General features: G+C 41.1%; 2 non-coding genes across 2 annotated transcripts; both read right to left on the reverse strand.

The window, feature by feature from the left end:
* Positions 1-7,095: 7,095 nt before the first annotated feature.
* trnaq-uug (transfer RNA glutamine (anticodon UUG)) lies at positions 7,096-7,167 on the reverse strand. Its single transcript has one exon. It is a non-coding gene; the product is annotated as a tRNA-Gln (tRNA).
* Positions 7,168-7,492: 325 nt separating this feature from the next.
* On the reverse strand, positions 7,493-7,564 carry trnaq-cug (transfer RNA glutamine (anticodon CUG)). The gene has a single exon. It is a non-coding gene; the product is annotated as a tRNA-Gln (tRNA).
* Positions 7,565-9,861: the final 2,297 nt, after the last annotated feature.

A 9,861-nucleotide genomic window follows, 5' to 3' on the forward strand; every position in this document is an offset into this window, starting at 1 on the left:
ATTCAAATAAGAACATAGCTGTTTGGAAACGACTTTTTCTAATATCTTTGAGACAAAAGGAAGGTTTGAAATTGGCCTATAATTAGATAAAACATGTGGATCAAGATTAGGTTTTTTAATCAGGGGTTTAATAACAGCACTTTTAAACAATTTAGGTACATACCCAAGGCTAAGGGATGCATTGATTAATGTAAGCAGGGGCTCTACAATAGCTGGGAGTAAATCTTTAAGTAAACGAGTTGGAACAGGATCGAGTATACACGATGATGACTTCGATGATTTAATCAACACAGTTAGTTCATTTTGGGAGATTGGATTAAAGGAATTTAGTTGGATTAACTCGTTACTATTATCACCAATGCTGCTCGGAGTGAGTCCATACTTAACATTGGCAAGTGACACACTCTGACTCTGAAGTCGTATTTTTTCTATCTTGTCATTAAAGAATTTTAAAAAATCATCACTGGTACAGTCAGGCGGTATATTAGATTCAGTTTCATTAACGTTTTTAGTTAATTTGGACACTGTCTCAAAAAGGAATCTAGGATTGTTTTTATTTTTCTCTATTAGGGATGAATAATATACAGATTTAGCTTTTATAAGTGCATGTTTATACTCAGTTAGAGCATCTTTCCAAGCAATCTTATACACCTCCAGTGTAGTGTGACGCCACTTACGTTCTAATTTCCGTGCTGCTTGTTTAAGTGCGCATGTGTGGTCATTGTACCATGGAGCAAGTTTTTTCTCCCTAATCAGTTTAGTTTTGAGTGGGGCTACGCTATCTAAGGTTGTGCGCAGTACGGTTTCTAGGTTTTGAGTTGCCTGATCTAGTTCTTTAGGTTCTGATGCTGATATATTTGGTAATTCTGGTAGGCAGTTTATGAACGCTGCTGCAGTTGCAGATGTAATAGTGCGCTTACATTTAAAACGATTTGGTTGCTGTATATTATTGGACAGGGACACTTCATATATTAGTAGGGAGTGATCAGGGTCCTGTTACATTTTGGGTGATGCCTAAGGATTCTAAAATAGAATCAAACGCAATTTTGAGTGGATTACACTTATCCTCATAATGAATATTAAAGTCACCAACAATTAAAGCTTTCTTAGTTGATAAAACTAATTTAGAAAGAAAATCGGCAAATTCGTTAAGAAATTCTGAGTAAGGACCAGGGGGTCGATAAACAGTAACCAGTTTAAACATACTATTTTTATCAGATGAACATTTATTGGTTATGTCAGAGATAAGAACTTCAAACGAGTTTGTTATGGGAGTTGATTTTACAGTAAGACCTATGTCTTTATCATAAATTGCGGCTATTCCTCCACCACGACCGCTAAGACGTGGCTTATGTTCATAACTGTAACCCGGAGGAGATGCTTCATTTAAACCTAGATACTCATCAGGTCTAGCCCAGGTCTCGGTTAAACACAGGGCACTAAGACAATTATCTGTAATTACTTCATTTACAATTACTGTTTTGCATGCAAGTGACCTGATGTTTAGAAGTCCTAACTTTAGTTTAACTTTACTAGGGTTTTCATGATGCTCATTTAGATTAATTTTAATTAAGTTATTATGACATACTTTTTGATTTTGTTTTGGCTTACACCTGCCACGGTAAACAGACACAGTCTCAATGGTTTGTGACCTAAGGATTCCGGGTGACGTCCGATGGCGACTCGCAGACAGTCGGTTAGGCCTGTTAGTCTGCTGCCTGGTCTTGGCTCTGGATAGTCATTTAACACTATCTGCCGCTACACTAACGCGGTGGTAAAGCCTGTCACCTATGCTGCAAGAAATGCGAGCAGCACCCTCCCACGTGGGGTGGACACCATCCCGCTTCAAAAGACCAGGCCTTCCCTCAAAGGTGGACCAGTTATCTACAAAATCGATGCAGTTTTCTGAGCACCATTTAGACATCCAGCGGTTCAGCGACAACAACCTGCTGTAGGTTTCGCCACTGGGTCGAATCGGTAAGGGGCCAGAGCACACTACTGCCTCAGACATCGACCTAGCTAACTCACACACCTCTTTAACATTACTCTTAGTAACCTCAGACTGCCGTAAACGAACATCATTAGTGCCGACGTGGATAACAATCTTCGAAAATCTACGATTAGCATTAGCCAGCACTTTCAGATTTGCTCTGATGTCAGGCGCCCTGGCCCCCGGAATACAAGTGACTATGGTTGCTGGTGTCTCTATGGGGGTTGCAATACGCACGTGTCGGAGCTGAGAATCTCCTATAACCAGAGCACTTACATTAACAGGCTTCTCAGCGGGTGGCTCACTGAGTGGGGAAAACCTGTTGGACACGTGCAACTGAGATGGTCGGTGCTTTTCCCTACGACTATGTCGCCGAGACGTCACCCAGTCGCCCCGCTGTGAGGGCTCTAATGCCGGAGTCTGGGGTTCTGTACCTGAACTGCTGGCATTCGGGGCTGCTACAGCTGAATCTAAGTCCTCACTAGTAGTAGTCTGTTCTAACGCCCGAATGCGCCCTTCTAACACTGAGATCTTCTCCGTTAGACTAACCACTAATCTACACTTATCACATGTAAAGTTATCACTAAACACGGAGAAGGAATAACTGAACATATTACACTCGGAACATGGATACAAAGCTCCTGCTGGGGCCATAGTAACAAAGTAATATACTTAGCTTTACAAGATGAGTTGGAGATGATGTTTATGTTGGATTCACCGGCGCTTCTGCTGGTAGTCACAGAAGAACGGCTTTAATTCCGGATGAAACAGGCGATGATGAGCTGGAATACAAAAACCACCAAGCAAAGCAACACAAATGCGCTTCGTTCGGACAAAAGCGGCTGTAATTCTAAAGGAAAACGGTGTTATGCGCTGGTGTACAAAACAAATAAACGCGCTTCCTACGAACAGAAACGGTTATAACTCCCCACAAAACAGAGGTGTTTTAAGAGCTGAAATACAGAACACAACCAAACACAAACGTGCTTCGTGCGGACCGAAAACGGTTTTAATTCTGGATAATTATGATGTTTATGCGCTGAAGTACAAAAACAAACAAAACCGGCTTCGTTCGGATGCCGGTAGCAGAAGTTTCCTAGTTTCCAACACAGCACGAATTTACGTTAGTAAACACAAGCGCTTTTTTACGATAAACAAAATAAAACTAAATCAACAACACACGGAAGATTAACGTATAAATTATATGTTTAAAACATACGTATATAAAAAGTTATTTAGCTAAAGGCTACAAACAAACAACTAGGCTAGCGTCTCAGCGTGCGTACCACCGGAAGTGACGTCACAGGAGGAGTCCTGTTATATAGGCCAACAATTAGGACTAAACCAGCTAATATTAATTTGCACTGATAGGGGCAGGATTGCTTTCTAAATAAGGACAGATTTCAGCTGGTGTTTTGGCTTTCCATTCCTTTTTGCACCTCCTTTTCTTCATGTGTTCAATACTTTTTCCCTGTGTCATTCCACTTTATTAAACATAACTTAATTTATGGATTTATTTGTTATGATTTCTTTGTATGTGTAAAATATTTGGGTTGTTACCGACATCCAGTGAAAATTTAATGTCAATAACCCCATCATAAATATATTTTTCTGAGAAAAATGTTGTGTTCAATACTTATTTCCCCCGCTGTAACTCTACACTGACCTCATTTAAGCAGCTGAAACTGACTTTAATAATACACATCTAAGAGGTTTTGTGAGTTCTTATATGTGTGAACTATCTAAACTATATATTTATTTAAGTTCTTGACTGAGCTTAATGCCACCAACCAGTGACTGGAGCAGATACGACTCAGGTCCTGCACACAGTAAGTAGTGCTGATACACAGTACCAGCCTGCACACCAGAGGGGCTCCAAACGTCAAGTTTTCACTCATAAAATCATGTTTGTGAACTTTGTGGAATAAATGTAGGATTTGTACGTGTAGATTCTGGGTTTTAGGAAGTTGAGCTACTGTTAATATTTTTTCCCAATTGAACTAAAACACAACCTGAATTGATGTTTTAATTGTTCATTAAGACTTCACTAAGAGATATTACCATCAAGCAAATGTAAAGCATATTTCTATATGAAGAGCATCTGTTTCCAGATAATATACAGTGTATCACAAAAGTGAGTACACCCCTCACATTTCTGCAGATATTTAAGTATATCTTTTCATGGGACAACACTGACAAAATGACACTTTGACACAATGAAAAGTAGTCTGTGTGCAGCTTATATAACAGTGTAAATTTATTCTTCCCTCAAAATAACTCAATATACAGCCATTAATGTCTAAACCACCGGCAACAAAAGTGAGTACACCCCTTAGTGAAAGTTCCTGAAGTGTCAATATTTTGTGTGGCCACCATTATTTCCCAGAACTGCCTTAACTCTCCTGGGCATGGAGTTTACCAGAGCTTCACAGGTTGCCACTGGAATGCTTTTCCACTCCTCCATGACGACATCACGGAGCTGGCGGATATTCGAGACTTTGCGCTCCTCCACCTTCCGCTTGAGGATGCCCCAAAGATGTTCTATTGGGTTTAGGTCTGGAGACATGCTTGGCCAGTCCATCACCTTTACCCTCAGCCTCTTCAATAAAGCAGTGGTCGTCTTAGAGGTGTGTTTGGGGTCATTATCATGCTGGAACACTGCCCTGCGACCCAGTTTCCGGAGGGAGGGGATCATGCTCTGCTTCAGTATTTCACAGTACATATTGGAGTTCATGTGTCCCTCAATGAAATGTAACTCCCCAACACCTGCTGCACTCATGCAGCCCCAGACCATGGCATTCCCACCACCATGCTTGACTGTGGGCATGACACACTTATCTTTGTACTCCTCACCTGATTGCCGCCACACATGCTTGAGACCATCTGAACCAAATAAATTAATCTTGGTCTCATCAGACCATAGGACATGGTTCCAGTAATCCATGTCCTTTGTTGACATGTCTTCAGCAAACTGTTTGCGGGCTTTTTTGTGTAGAGACTTCAGAAGAGGCTTCCTTCTGGGGTGATAGCCATGCAGACCAATTTGATGTAGTGTGCGGCGTATGGTCTGAGCACTGACAGGCTGACCCCCCACCTTTTCAATCTCTGCAGCAATGCTGACAGCACTCCTGCGCCTATCCTTCAAAGACAGCAGTTGGATGTGATGCTGAGCACGTGCACTCAGCTTCTTTGGACAACCAACGCGAGGTCTGTTTTGAGTGGACCCTGCTCTTTTAAAACGCTGGATGATCTTGGCCACTGTGCTGCAGCTCAGTTTCAGGGTGTTGGCAATCTTCTTGTAGCCTTGGCCATCTTCATGTAGCACAACAATTCGTCTTTTAAGATCCTCAGAGAGTTTTTTGCCATGAGGTGCCATGTTGGAACTTTCAGTGACCAGTATGAGAGAGTTTGAGAGCTGTACTACTAAATTGAACACACCTGCTCCCTATGCACACCTGAGACCTAGTAACACTAACAAATCACATGACATTTTGGAGGGAAAATGACAAGCAGTGCTCAATTTGGACATTTAGGGGTGTAGTCTCTTAGGGGTGTACTCACTTTTGTTGCCGGCTGTTTAGACATTAATGGCTGTATATTGAGTTATTTTGAGGGAAGAATAAATTTACACTGTTATATAAGCTGCACACAGACTACTTTTCATTGTGTCAAAGTGTCATTTTGTCAGTGTTGTCCCATGAAAAGATATACTTAAATATCTGCAGAAATGTGAGGGGTGTACTCACTTTTGTGATACACTGTACACTGAGGTGTAAAGCATAATGGAGCGGGTTCAGTAATTGTGTAATAGTTTAAAAGCGACAGTAAGTCTGTGTCTGTTTCTGTTGCTTATTCTGAATTGTGTTTGTTTGTAAACTGTGAATTAGTTCTTAATCTGGTCGTGATGTTAGTGAATTAAACCTACATCTCTCTGATGGTCTGACCGATGAGCTGTCTGTTCTGACATGCTGCTTAAGCCCGGCTAGCTCAGTCGGTAGCGCATGAGACTTTTAATCTCAGAGTCGTGGGTTCGAGCCCCATGTTGGGCGAGTATCTTTATTTAACATCTACTGAAACCAAAAAAACTCTTCTGCTCAACAACAGTAAAGCTCTCCATCGTTTCTGTGTGGCTGTCAATGTAGAATCGGGTATGTGGCTATATTTTCTGCCATCGGACATCAGCCGGCTAGCTCAGTTGGTTAGAGCGTGGAGCTAATAATGTCAAGGTCGCGTGTTCGGTCCCCGTACGGGCCACGACCAACTTTTGGACATAAACTTACAAACAAGTGAGTCCTATTTACACACCTATTTACAAACTTAAAATTTAAAAGCAAGTTTAGGTTCATTCATCATCTTAACACATTTGCAAACTAATCAAGCTCGTCAGATTTCAGACATTGTTCACGTAAACAAAAATCTCAGTTGGAAGCACAAGATTCATTTATTTATAGACGGTGCTGTTTATGGTTTTACATTTAAAAACATGAACAGTTAAAAAATAACAACAAACACAACAACAACAATTTAATAATAATGTCACAAATCTGTACCCAAGCAACAAGCTGTAATTTATCTAGCACCACTAGATGGGAACGATCTCTGTACAACATTTTGAACTTCACTTTAAAAGTCAGTTCAGTGTGTATTACTGTAGTAAGAATAGCTCCACATGTTTTGTACGTAGTGTTTATGGTATTTAAGCTGGATGGATAGATGGAAGTTAACATGTAATCTAAGGTGACTTAAGTTTATTCGCTGCTGTTGGCTTATAAAGTTTAACTGAACAAACTACAGTAGCTCGTATTTTGGCACTGATATACCTTCCTGAATGGTGATCCGCTTGGTCGACACAACTAGCACAAGTAATCGTGGTCTACACCCCACAAGCGCTCTGTTGTACTTGTGCATGCGCTGAACGCTACCATCCTGAAACTGCTAAAGTTTCTAAACCTCTAAAGCTGAGTTGTTTAGGACCCAGTTGGCCGGTAGATGGCGCTGTAAACAACGATTTGCCTTTTGGTGTTACAATTTGGCATAGAGCAGTTACATGTGGAACACTATTCTCTACTCAGCATTGATAACAGTGTTTTTACCTAAATAAAACCAGGTTCCACCAAGATTTGAACTCAGATCACTGGATTCAAAGTCCAGAGTGCTAACCATTACACCATGGAACCACACAGTGAAGGTTAACTTAAGCCCAAAAGTTAATAATTAGTTATCTAAGAGCAAGTTGGCTGTTAGATGGCGCTGTAAACAATGATTTTCGATTATATTTTGGGATGGAGCAGTCACATGTGGAACACTATAACACTACTAGTGCTATTATGATATTCAAGCTGGATGAATGGATGGAAATTAACATGTCATTTAAGGTGACTCTAAACTAGCACAAGCAATTGTGATGCTCTGTTGTACTGCACATGCGCTGAATGCTACCATCCTGAAACTGCTAATGTTTCTCAATCTTGGACCTCACACCGGCCCCAAATAAAAGCAGTAAGGTCCCACCGAGATTTGAACTCGGATCGCTGGATTCAGAGTTCAGAGTGCTAACCATTACACCATGGAACCCTGACACCAAGAAAACTAAACGTAATGATTCGCCATTTGCTGAGTAAATAAAACAAAAAAGAAAAATAAACACAACTTCAGACTTTACTTTTACATCTCAAGTAATTTAAACTTATGTGATTGATATAATTGACTGAAATCAATTGACAAAACTGAGGTAATTTAGAAGTTTTTAGAACACTAAATAAAAGTAATTTTAGTTAAACATTGCCACCCAAGTATCAAAATCACAACAAAATGTTCCACTGTTGGAAAACTGCATTAAGTTCAGGACGCAGTTGGCCCGTCCCTCCATGTCGCTCTGAAGCAGATGATTTGATGTTTGTGCACCTGTTCAGGAGATCACAATTCACTAATGATCACACAGAAGTCACTTGATTTTAATACTGTTTGTTTTTTGAAATGAGATCCAACAAGCTCATGGTAAGGTGTCCAAATAATTTTTGCCACATAGCGTATCATTACTATTGCTAAGGAGTTAATATGTGTGTCTACATCACTTCATGGATCTATACGTGTCTAACATACGTGTCAATTCTGTTAATATTCATAAGCATGCACACGTGACGGAGTGGTGCACTGGTGGTTTAGTTAAAGTTGCTCGACAACGCCACCCAGGGGAATTTCACCCCTAGGAATATTTATATAACAGGCACTTAAGGCCCCAAAAGAAAGACACCCAGGTTCGAACACACTTGGAGACCAGAGACGTACTTCCAACACTTAATAAATTTTTATTAGCAATTGTTTACAAAAGTTTCCACATGACAAGCCACGTTCTAAGACAGACACAATTAGTATAAAATGATTAGCCACATCACATTTAATACTCTACGGGTCCATTTACAATTTATAAACAAGACTGAGGCAGAAGGAACAGGGCTGAGGGCTTACCACGGTAGCGGGAAATATGGAAGTAAAGAAATCTCCTACACTACACACCACACGTGATCACACCGCACACCTCAATAACACCCAATGTGCTCTAGACTGCAGGGCAAGTGAAAAGGGTTCCACCACCAAAGTCCGTCTGCCTCCTGCTTTGGCCCACAGCTCCTGTCCAGCCAGAGGAAAAAAGGAGAAATAAATAATTATAAAAACAGGTGGTAAAGGGGGGAGAAACCAATGATAATTATTAGCTCAAGAGGCAAAGGACACTTATCTCTCTCGCTTCTCTCTCTCAATGAGGTAAGCACAGGGTCCCTAGTCTCTTGCAGCCCCCTTACACCACACAAACAAAAGACAAAAATAGAAAATACACATACAACAATACTTCAATAAAATAAACCACAAATCAAAATAAATAAACACAATCAATGATATAAAAAAAATTTATAACAATAACTCAAAATATGACTCAGACAAAACACTAATACAAAAATGACAAAGTCCGACCAAACAGTAGTTTAGGCAAAACAGTAATGTAGACAAAACAGTAATCCAGACAAAACAGCAGCATGCAGGAAACTGGAACTGAGCCAGCACGATCCAGGCTAAAGGACCAGGATACAGCAATGCAGTTTTCCGCGCAGTGAAAGTCAGAGTACAGACCAGCGGGCACAACAGCTACCATAGTCACAGTAGTGTAATGTGGCCGCTATTTTCACTCGACTGAAGGCGAAACACACCAACAGAAACGCAGAGAGAACCTGCAACATAGCGCCGGTACTACAAACACAAGCCCACATGGCTTTTAATCGTTAAGAAACGATTCACTGGGAGACACGAAGCCAAACTCGTCCATGCTGAACGCCGCCGGCACGGACGTCAGATTCCCCGGAAGAGGAAACAGCAGGAAGTGCACCACAGGTAGCCAACCAATACCAATACTTATAGCATGGGAAAGGACCGCCCAGCAATTTAAAGGTACCTACAAATCATCCTCAGCTGGAGAGCAATTTAGATGAAATCAGCACAAAACCCCATCCTGCTACAATCCACCCCAACATTTTGCATCGTCGGCCCGACGATGAGCCAAACTAAGAGGACCGACCATTAAACAACCAGTCCGACACAAAGATGACAGACTAGAAGAATCCAAAAACTAAAATCTGTCTCAGGGTGCATCTAGGACCTAAACGTCTTCCACAGGTGCCACTGTAGGTTTTCCAACCCATGACAGGATGGTTCCAACACTAAAATAAATAGCCAAGCTTATTTGGCCTAAACGCCATGAAACTGTAGGACTCCTGTCCCGAATCTTGGCAACCAACTATCACATCACCAGGTATATGCAACACCAGAGTACCTCAAACCTTTACGGTACCCATAGGGTCTCAAGGAACTTGGGTCGCAAA

This window comes from Trichomycterus rosablanca, chromosome 14 (assembly GCF_030014385.1).
Source record: "Trichomycterus rosablanca isolate fTriRos1 chromosome 14, fTriRos1.hap1, whole genome shotgun sequence".
NCBI lineage: Eukaryota > Metazoa > Chordata > Actinopteri > Siluriformes > Trichomycteridae > Trichomycterus > Trichomycterus rosablanca.